This window comes from Notothenia rossii (assembly GCF_949606895.1).
Source record: "Notothenia rossii genome assembly, chromosome: 6".
NCBI lineage: Eukaryota > Metazoa > Chordata > Actinopteri > Perciformes > Nototheniidae > Notothenia > Notothenia rossii.
The window spans coordinates 58718842-58729353 of NC_136909.1; the positions used below are offsets into that span (position 1 = coordinate 58718842).

The 10512-nt window shown below is 43.1% G+C and overlaps 2 protein-coding genes across 2 annotated transcripts in view; one reads left to right on the forward strand and one right to left on the reverse strand.

Moving 5' to 3' along the window:
• Nucleotides 1-10512, forward strand: part of LOC307044209 (gamma-aminobutyric acid receptor subunit pi-like) — a 241866-nt gene that overhangs the window by 96016 nt on the left and 135338 nt on the right. The window lies entirely within an intron of this gene.
• Nucleotides 1608-10512, reverse strand: part of LOC307044207 (uncharacterized protein) — a 47841-nt gene continuing 38936 nt past the window's right edge. Inside the window, exon 2 of the transcript XR_013809577.1 lies at nucleotides 1608-5093. The gene's annotated coding sequence lies outside the window, so the exon portion shown is untranslated. The remainder of the gene's footprint in view (nucleotides 5094-10512) is intronic.

The following is a 10512-nucleotide window of genomic DNA, read 5'->3' on the forward strand; positions in this document are numbered from 1 at the left end:
TTGAGTGGGAGCTCTAATTTGAAGCTATGTTTATCCCCACCACTGTCTGCTGCTGCCTCAAGGACTTCTGCCTCAGCAATAGCAGCGGCTGCTTCTCTTTCCAAGTTCAGGACGTCCAGAGATGCATCTATACGTGCTCTTTCTATTTTCATTTGCATTTGTTGTTTAGCAAAAGAAACTCGTGCTCTTGCTGCTTCTGCTTTTGCGCGTGCAATAGCTGCTGCTTTGTTTGTGGAAGCACTGCTTTTCACGGAGCTTGTTGCGACAGACCTGACTTTAAACGAGTTTGCTTGTTTTTCTTCCATTGTGAAGCCGAGGATGAGGTTTCTTCGTTAGCGCTGTTGTTGTGTCTTCTCTCTTAGCTGTAATGTAGCAGCAGTAACTTGTATCTGCTCAAACCTGTTGTCCGGCCCGCTAGAAAGCTATTGTTTCACTGTGTCGTCCTACGTGCACGTATCTCTTGTGCACTTCGACTGTCAGCTAAACACCTTCCACCATCAAGGACTAGAGACCGTAGGTGTCGTTTAATCGCTTTTAATCATGAAGAAAGGGTGAAACTAGGAAATAAACACAATACAAGAAGTACATAAATATGCGGAAGAATATTTACACACATTATACATTGAATCAACACCAAAGAACATACACACACGTGGCTGTAGCATAACATTATGGCTGTAGCTAACGGTAGTTCTACAGAGGAGTTTACAACACACATTAACTATCATCTCAAAACTAGTCTCTATAAACATATTTGTTGGAAATGAAAGAACACTACGTTTATATCAATTGTACATACCAATAATGCGACCAAAGGCACGGAACGTCAAGGATTAGGGCAGATTATGGTCACCAAAAAAAACATGTGGCTGTCCTTCTTCTTCTTCTTCTTTTCTTTAATGGCGAATCGCTTCCACTTGGAGCATATATCGCCACCTACTGTTGAGTTATTACATGTTCATATGAAATCCTTGTCCTCAGACCAGTGCTTTTGAGGAATTTGAAGATCAGCTTGTTTGCTTCATTTCTTGATTTACTTTCATATATTGCTTTGAAATCCATGTCCTTGATGTTGAGTTGTTCCAGTGCAGTTTTCAGAATGAATCTTTGTCTGTTATAATCCGGGCAGCTAAACAATACATGATGTATTGTCTCTGGTTGTTGGCAACCATCACAATTGCCATTTGGATGTTTTCCAATCAGATGCAGTGATGAGTTTAGTCCAGTGTCCCAATTTTATCCTGCTGTTAATGCTCTGCTCTCTTCTACTACTCCCCCAAGTGCTTCCTGTTCCTACTTCCCTTTGTATCTGATATAAATGTCTTCCTTTGGTGTTACTGTCCCATAGTTTTTGCCATTGTTGCTTGATAACCACTTTTGGAAAAGATTTGACTTCTGCTCTACTGATGGGTACCATAATATCAATCTGGTTTGCTTTCAAACCACATTTTGCCAGTTGATCCACTACTTAATTCCCTCTAATACCCACATGCGCTGGAACCCACACAAATTGAACAACAATTCCCAGATGAACTAACCTAAACATGCTTTGTAAAATTTCATGTAAAATATCCTGACAACATTCTGAAGAGAAGTTGTTTATACTCTCCAGAGCTTGTTACTTTCCCAACTTGTTTGTACAGTTTGTTTAGTAGGGTGAGTATCTTTATGACCCTGTAGATTTGCCCAGTAATTAACAATTAACTGCTTTCTCCTCAAAGAAATAGGTACTTCTCCGAACTCTACCTGAAGTGCAGACACTGGTGTAGATCTTACTGCCCCACAGCATATCCTTAGTGCTTGTGCCTGGACTCTATCTAATTTTTGAAGAGAAGAATATGCAGCTGACCCATACACTATTAGTCCGTATTCTATGGCTGATCTAATTAAGGCTGTGTATACGTTCCTCAAAGCAGCTTTATCAGCCCCCCACTTAGTGCCTGCCAAATGTGGCTGTCCTGTTCACATGCAGCTTCCTTATGCACTAGGTCACATGGTACATATTTTACACATTACGACTACCGCCAGCAGGGGGAGACAAATCCAACAAATTAACAACAATGTCCTGATGAGGACAGAACACTGACATTAACATTGAGCTGAAAGAACTGCTCTGTTCTGCCTCACAAAGCTGCTCGCGTGGCAGTAAACTGCTTTGGACTCTTGTTTTGTCTTCAAAGGTACATGTCTCACAGAGTACAGAGTAGTCTGCAGGAGTGCACGCAAGGTATAAGGTGTGTGTGTGTTTTATAGAGGATTGTTGCTGTGCAGGAAGTAAAAGAGATAAGACTTTCCTTAGAAAACTGTTATCTTACAATGTTCTCATAGGGAGGGCCGCATCCTCCAGGTAAGACCTTGGCAAGAAGCTACAACAGGTCGAGTTGACCAAACAGTTTCTAAGCATAATATCATCATTTGGTTTTACCATATAAAGTAATATAAGAAATTGCCACTACATTCCCCCCCATTTGATCATATTTGATCAATCAAGAAAATAAAACAAATGAATGGATAGACTGATATAACACATCAATGAATACACTCCATCGCTGGTTTAAATAAACACATCATAAACATATCATGGAAAGTGGATGTTTTTGTGGAGGACAGACTCTGTATGTGGAAAGCAAAAGAATACTGAAATGAGGGAATGGCAATTTTACGGTATCCGACTCTACAGTGTCGGAATCAATGGGGGCTGAATCTGGGTTGGCCGTAGCATTGTCAGTGGTTTGAGGGAGAGCGGTGTATTATGCAAATGCAGAGAAGATCATACTAGGAAAAAAAACATGTCTTCATGAGGTGAACTACACAGCATGTACAGCAGAAGGAACCCAGCCTCCAGAGCAATGGAGGCTAGTGTAACTGCCATCTATGACATAGCAGATGTAAATGTCTGCCCACCCTAACTTCCTAGGGTCGGGGCAAGGGATGTAGTCACATGGGTCTAGCTGTACTGTGCTGTCTTGCCCCTCCATCAAAGTCATGTTACAAGTCCCTGCTTTAATTAACCCTCCTGACCATGTCGTTCTCCCAGATTCTCCAGCATATCTTTTCGCTACTCTGACTTTGTTTAGGGGGCTGTGTACTAACCATGGATACATGAAGTATAGGATTATGCCAAACACAAAAGCCATGGAGAATATACAAAGGATCCACTCTACTAGTGTCCAGACCCTCCAACATTTTCTGCATCGTTCACGGTTGCGTTGTCGTCTTTCCAGGTGGGCGTTAGCTAATTCTTGTCTGAGGGGCTCCATCTTCAATCACTCGCCAGCGATCAGGCACAAAGTTTATGTTCTTGGTGTTGTCGTCTGCTTCGTGGATGTGTCTAGTCTGACTGAGCCCGTGCCTTCATGACCATGTCAATTAAACCCCACACCATGACGGCACAGACGAGGAACCAGAGGCATATGAAAAAGCACAGCTGGCCGTCGCCCATGATTCTTGTGTGTGGTACTAGGCTGTATGTGCTGCGTGTGTGGTGCTGGTGGTGACTTGGCACGTCACTTGTCGTCGTCTGTTTCTACTGGACCGGCTAGACTGGGGCGGAGATGACAGCTTTGCAGTGGCTGGCGTGGACCCACGTGGCTCTCTCGGCGACCTTGACCGCTGTCTGGGTGAAGAGAAGCACCTGGTAGGGACCTTGCCAACGGCTGGATCTCCAGCTCTTTCTCCGGAAGTCCTTGACCAGCACGAAGTCGCCTGGTTGGATACGGTGGAGTGGACCAGTAGCAGGGGTAGGTAGAGCTGCCGCTACCTGGCGTCTGATATCTGCTAAATTGGATGACAGGTTAACACAATATGACAACATAGCATCCTCACACAAAGTTGTGGAGGGGAGAGGACATCCTGGCGCCTTGATCCCAATCTGTGGAGGAGCTGCAAAAAGGATCTCAAAAGGGCTGAGTTGACTCCGTGTTCGTTTCTGCATTCTCATGTACATCAGCACAATGGGCAGGGCTTGTGTCCAGGATAAACCTGTGTCTGCGCAGCATTTTGCTAGCTTGTTTTTGATTGTACCGTTCTCTTTTTCCACCGCACCTCCACTCTGTGGATGATAAGCACAATGCTTTCTAATGTCCATGCCAAGGTATTCCCCTATCTGTGCAATGGCCTCATTAGCAAAATGTGAACCATTGTCGCTAGAGATCTTGCTTGGTATCCCCCATCTAGGAATAATTTCCCTTAGTAAAGCTTTCGCCACAGTATTTGCTGTCTGTGCGTTTACCGGAAATGCTTCAACCCATTTGGACCACATGTCAACCATTACAAGACAGTGTTTTTTACCCTCTGATGGACTAAGTTCGATTAAATCCAGCACTAGGTGCTCAAATGGTCTAGTTGGGGGTGGGTGTGCACCTCTTCCTGTAACCTTTACCGGTCTACCAGAATTTTGCGTAATGCAAATTAAGCATGCTTCACAGTGCTTTTTACTGTGGATCCCCTTGTGAACCAATGTTGATTGACAGCCTCTAACTTCCTCCCTTTTGACACACGATTCAACCCATGTGTCAATTTAGCAAAATGTGAGAAAAAATGCCTCGGGAGACATGGATTGGAATTTGGACCAACCCAGATGCTGGAGGTGGGGTCAAAGGTAGCACCAGCAGTTTTCCACTGTGCTTTTTCTGTTGGTGGAGCTAACTGCTGCATGGCAGTTAGTGACGACATATTGTCAGTGATGGAGAAAACAGGGATGTTAACAAACAAGTGTGCGTGTGGTGCGAGAGGATTCAGAGCGGCTGCCTTTGCAGCTGAGTCAGCAGCAGCATTTCCTAATGAAACGGGGTCGGTGTTGCTGGTGTGTGCAGCACATTTAAATACTGCAACCTCAGACGGGAGCAGAATGGCGTCCAATAAGCCTGCAACTAGGAAATGGTTAAGCACTGGCTTACCGTCAGATTTCAGGAATTGTCTACACTTCCAGATAGCCCCAAAATCGTGTACTACCCCGAAGGCATAACGTGAGTCAGTGTAGATATTTACAGATTTGCCTTTTGCAAAAGTGCAGGCCTCAGTGAGTGCTATGAGCTCTGCTGCTTGTGCTGAGAGGTGGCATGGGAGCGGTCCGGAACAGAGGACAGCAGAATCTGAAACAACAGAGAAACCCACCCGATTAGTGCCCACAGGGTCGCGAGAGGCGGACCTATCAACATACAAAATGAGGTCAGGGTTGGTCAGGGGTACATCTTTTAAGTCAGGTCTGGGAGTACATACAATAAGAAGCTTGGCAACACAGTCGTGTTTGTCACCGTCTTCTGGGAGAGGCATAAGAGATGCTGGGTTCAGAGTGGTACAGCGTTTGACTTCAACATTAGGCATGTCTAACAGGCATGTGTGATAACTAAGATAACGTGCAGCAGAGAGGTGTGCTGTTCACAGAGGATGAGACAAACAGCGTGTCAACAGTCCTCTGTTTTCCCCCATGATCTTGAAGGAGAACTGAGGTCATACACCCATCGCGCTCATCCACTGCCTGTGTAAAAGGCTTGGTAGGATCAGGTAGACCTAGCGTCGGAGGGGATTGGAGTGCCAGCTACATGTTAATGAAGGATTCGTCGGCTTCCGGCATCCATGTAAGGCGATCTGCAGGTTTCAAACCGGTGACATGCGTGATGGTACGGAGTGGTTGTTCGAGCAGAGAATAGTTAGGAATGAATGACCTGCAGTATTAACACCTACCCAAAAATGACATCATCTGTCGCTTATCTGAAAAGGTTTTTCCCTCCCCTGAAATGATGTGACCCAGAAATGTTACTGTCTTCTGCACATATTGAAGTTTAGACAAACTGGCCTTGTGGCCCTCGGCTGCGAGGTGTTTTAACAAGGAAATGGTATCAGCTTCACACTGTTCTGCTGTGGGTGCACAAATCATGAGGTCATCAACATATTGTATGAGAGCGGTGCCTTTGGAAACTTGTAGAGAGGCCAAACTAGTACACAATGCTTGGTTGTACACAGTGGGAGATTCGCAGTGGCCTTGACACAAACGTGTGAACGTGTATGGCTTATCATCATATTCAAATGCGAACCAAAATTGACTGTCTTTGTTTACAGGGACACTGAAAAATTCATTTGAGAGATCTATGACAGTGAAAAATGCTGCAGAGGCTGGAACTTGGGAAAGAATCAGATAAGGATTTGGAAACTTCATTTACAGCTCGTAAATCCTGCACAAATCTCAATTCGTCAGAGGGTTTGTCACGGATCTTTTTAACCGGAAAAACAGGAGTGCGTACCGGGGAGTCGTTACACGGAACAATGACCCCTTGTTTAAGCAGAGAGGTAAAAAGTGGACGAATGCCATCAACAGCTTCACGTTTCAATGGGTACTGGGGTTGATTTGAGCGGAACGTGGATTTAGGAGTGAAAACTATAGGTTTAGCAGAGCGGATCAAACCTACATCATATTTGTGAGCTGCCCACAATGAGTGTGGCACATCTGAAAGCGCGGCAGGAAGCTCAGAAATATGAGAATTACCCGTAAAGGCGGGAAATGTGGCATCACCAACGTCATCATCCTCAACCAACAGCAATGTGCGCAGAACGGCTACGTTCGTGCACATTTTCATTTTATACACGTCATGTGACATAGAGTACATGACATATTCTGTGTGTGTAGGTGCCCAATCAGTGGCTGACACCCAATCTTTAACGAGTGGACCCAAATCCCTCCATCTATCAGTGGGGCCCCTTGCTAGTGAAATGTGTGGGACCGCCCCTGGGATTTGATACAGCTTGTGTTGTGTGGGTGTGAGTGTGGCAGAAATAGCGCTGCGCAGCGAACTCCAAACAGTTTCTAAGCATAATATCATCATTTGGTTTTACCATATAAAGTAATATAAGAAATTGCCACTACACGATCTGGTCCTTTTAACGGTACTTTTATCGGTTCTTTTCGAAAAAAAAATAAGGTAAACTTACTAAACAAATTGTGAACAAAACTAACATAGTCTTTTATTTACATTAAATACATAATATTTCCCATCAAAAGAAACAACAATGTTTTAACAAATCGTATTAAATAATCTGATGACAGAACTGTAAACAGAATAGCTGAAACTTTAACAAAATAAATAACTTGGTTACCTCTAATCATTAACCCATGTTTGTATAATGTAGTTAACTCCGTGTGTTGCTGCTAGTATACATAACACCTGACGTGGAAACGTTACTCGTGGATGTGGCTACACAGCTACTAGAAAGACAGTCGAACCCAGTGCATTTCTCCGTCTGAATGTGGTGGACTTTAGCTAAATGTTTTGAAAAATTGCTTGTGTTACCGCCCTTACATGCTAAACTCTTATTGCACTGACTTTTGGTAACGAGCATTGTCCACATCGACACGGCCATAGTTTAACCACACCTCGGAGCGCGTTCTCTCCGCCATCTCCTCCGTGTGTCTGTGTGTGTTGCATGTAGCAGCTGGGTGTGTGTAAACCGCTCCGCCCCCTCGCACACAGACGGGGGAGAGAGATCTCTCGTCTGGAAAGATCTAAAATACTAAAAATAATCAGACGCATTTTGCTCTCTTTTTGCATATTAGAAACGGAGTTGGCGACACTACAACTGCAATGTAATGTTTGTGTAGCAATAATACATATGACATATATATATATATATCGGCGGCCACAGGTTGTTTATCCTTGACAGTCGCACATGGGCACACACTTATATTCAGCAAATGTGTACACGCTAAACTGCAGACTTCAAGAAGAAATAATACTTTCATTCACTCACGGCAAAAGTTACTTTTACTATAAAAACTCACGGTAAAAAAATGCCCTCCCTGTTCCATTGTCATGAAGGTGGAATCTAACTATATCCAGAATACGTTTTATTGGATCCAGGCTAGAAACATGTTTATTTCTGCTGTAAAGTTGGGCATTTTAACATAGGGGTCTATGGGAATTGCTCCTTTCTGCATCCATCCCCTGTCGGCCACTAGATGAACTGCAGTTTGTGGCACTTCCTTCTGGGCTTCCCGGCTTTGCCCAGGCCCACCCGGGCCCACCCACAGCTACGCCACTGATACATCAAAGCATTCACCTTGAGACGTTTCTATTTTGACATGTATTGTACATAAACATTTCTTCACCAAAAACACACACAGCAGGGTTGCATATATTATTCATTCGTTTTTATTATTATTACCTTATTTGGTTTATTTTCAATTTTTTTATTTATTTCTTGTATAGGTTTTTATTTTAGGGTTTTAGTTACTTTAAAGAGGTGATATTTTTATCATTATTTATAATATTGTGTTTTATTTTTGATCATCATACCCTGTGTCCCTTAAACTTTTATATTATGTTGCTGCATGTGTGCAAAAAGGTTTTAATGTCTGACCTGAGGCCTGTACTACGAATCCAGTTCAACATACCCTGGATATGTTTGAGTTATCTGGCTTAACTAACCCAAAACAAACGTGATCTCGCTAAGCGGTCCTACGACGCTGGTTATCAACTCGGTAACTCAAGCCAGGGTTTCTCTGTCCAGCTGAGTGCGCGTTCACATGAAAGGGGTACCGCTTGGTACTGATGTTGCTGGGACAGAGAGATATGCTTTGGCCATGGGTGACAGCAGTGGGTAAAACTGTGCATTGTCTCTCCAAAACAATACAGTTTTTGCCAAGAAGGTGAGGCTTATTGACAGGACGAGATATAAATATACTGTTGGTACTTGTCAATGTCTCTAGGTATGTACTGTACATGTAGCCAGAGCCGGCCCGACCCATTAAGCGACATAGGCGGCCGCTTAGGGCCCCACAGCCACTAAGGGGCCCCTTAAAAAAAATCTCAGTACACCTTCGCCGTGATAAGTATGTTTAATTAATGTTGTTAATATGCCTAGATTGCCTACTCTCAAAGTCATGTATTATATTATTGAGTCAATAATATAATACATTAACCGTGCTTTACCTGAACCTCATCATGACACTAGAGAGGATGGCAGAATTGTAATTTCCTGTGTTCAGTGAATGCAACAGAGGCAAGACACCAGACCAACCTGAGAGTTGAATGGAAATAAATGGCTTATCGGCTGACAGGTACCTATCCTGTGAGCTGTGACAATGTTTAAAATAAACTGTCAGTCGGACTCAGAGTTGTTGAAGATGGACATAAGAACATTTTTTCTTAAAAAACACGGACATTCTCAAGTGGTGGCTCACACAACAACCCCAGAGCCACCATTGAGCCAGGTAAACAAGGTATGTAAATGTCAGTAAACTTCCAAGTTATGCAAACATGTAAGCAAAGCATAAATTACAGCTACGTTGACATTACTTTGAATCGCGGGGGTAAGCTAAACCGTTAGCAAGTAGCTATAGCTAGCCAGATATATTAAATAAATGAAAAACAGTTATGAAATACTATATGACAAAACAAGAATACAGTTTAAGTGATTTGTAAAATATCCATAAAGAAAAATCTGCTTACAGTTCTGTTTCATATGGGTGTTGAGAGATGTATCCATAGATCTCTTAATTTTGCTCTCAAAGTGCACCAGATTGATGCTTTTAACTTCAATATTTAAAAACAAATCTTCCCGGGGGAGGATGCCCCCGGACCCCCCTAGAGGATGTGAGGACCCCCCTTGAGGAGGTTAGCACCACGGTGTTTACATGCTTATTTATACAATATGTATGCTTATTCTAACATCATGAGACAAAAGTTGGTTCCGTGTTGTGTGTAGTGAGAACGCGCTAGAGTGAGGGGGGCCCCCAAGCCAAAGCTCGCTTAGGGCCCCCAAAAGTCTAGGGCCGGCCCTGCATGTAGCCCTGTAAATACGATGTCCTTTTGTGTTATCTGTTGTTTTATGTTCATGTTGTAGCCTATTTGTTGCCATGTTTGACAGGTCTCGGTTGAAAAAGAGATTCATGATTTCAATGGGACCATCTGGTTGAATAGAGGTTTTTAGAAAAAAAAATTATTTAAAAAAATTGTTTTAAGTCGCGGTAGATTTTGTCAGTCTCACGACGGTATTGAGACATCCATTTACCGCGATATCGTGATATTCGATATATCGTTACATCCCTAGTAGGTACACAAATTACTCAATATCAATCTGAATCCATACCCAGATAGCAAAAGATGTTAAATCAACGTTGAATTATGGTCAAAAATGTTGATTTTTGGTTAAGGTTGATGGTGGATCAAGCTTAAATGTTGAAAAGATGTCATTGAATCAACGTTGTATGGTGGTCGAATTTAATGATTGAAATGCCAACATTGACTCAATGTTGAATCTATGCTGTTTGCCTTTTTCTTTTCTTTTTTTCTTGATGGGGGAGGGAGGGGGGTACTCTGTGGGGGGGGGGTGTATTCTGTGTGTGGTGGTGGGGGGTGTGGGGAGAAATATCCTCCATAAATCCGAAAAATTCATTAAGTGTTGAGGCCAAAATTGAATCCCCAAAAAACAGTTAGGAGCACGTTTCAGGCAATTTGGATTCGATTGGTAGTACTTTGTAGTGGCACTATTTTGGGTCCCTAACATTACAAACTAACG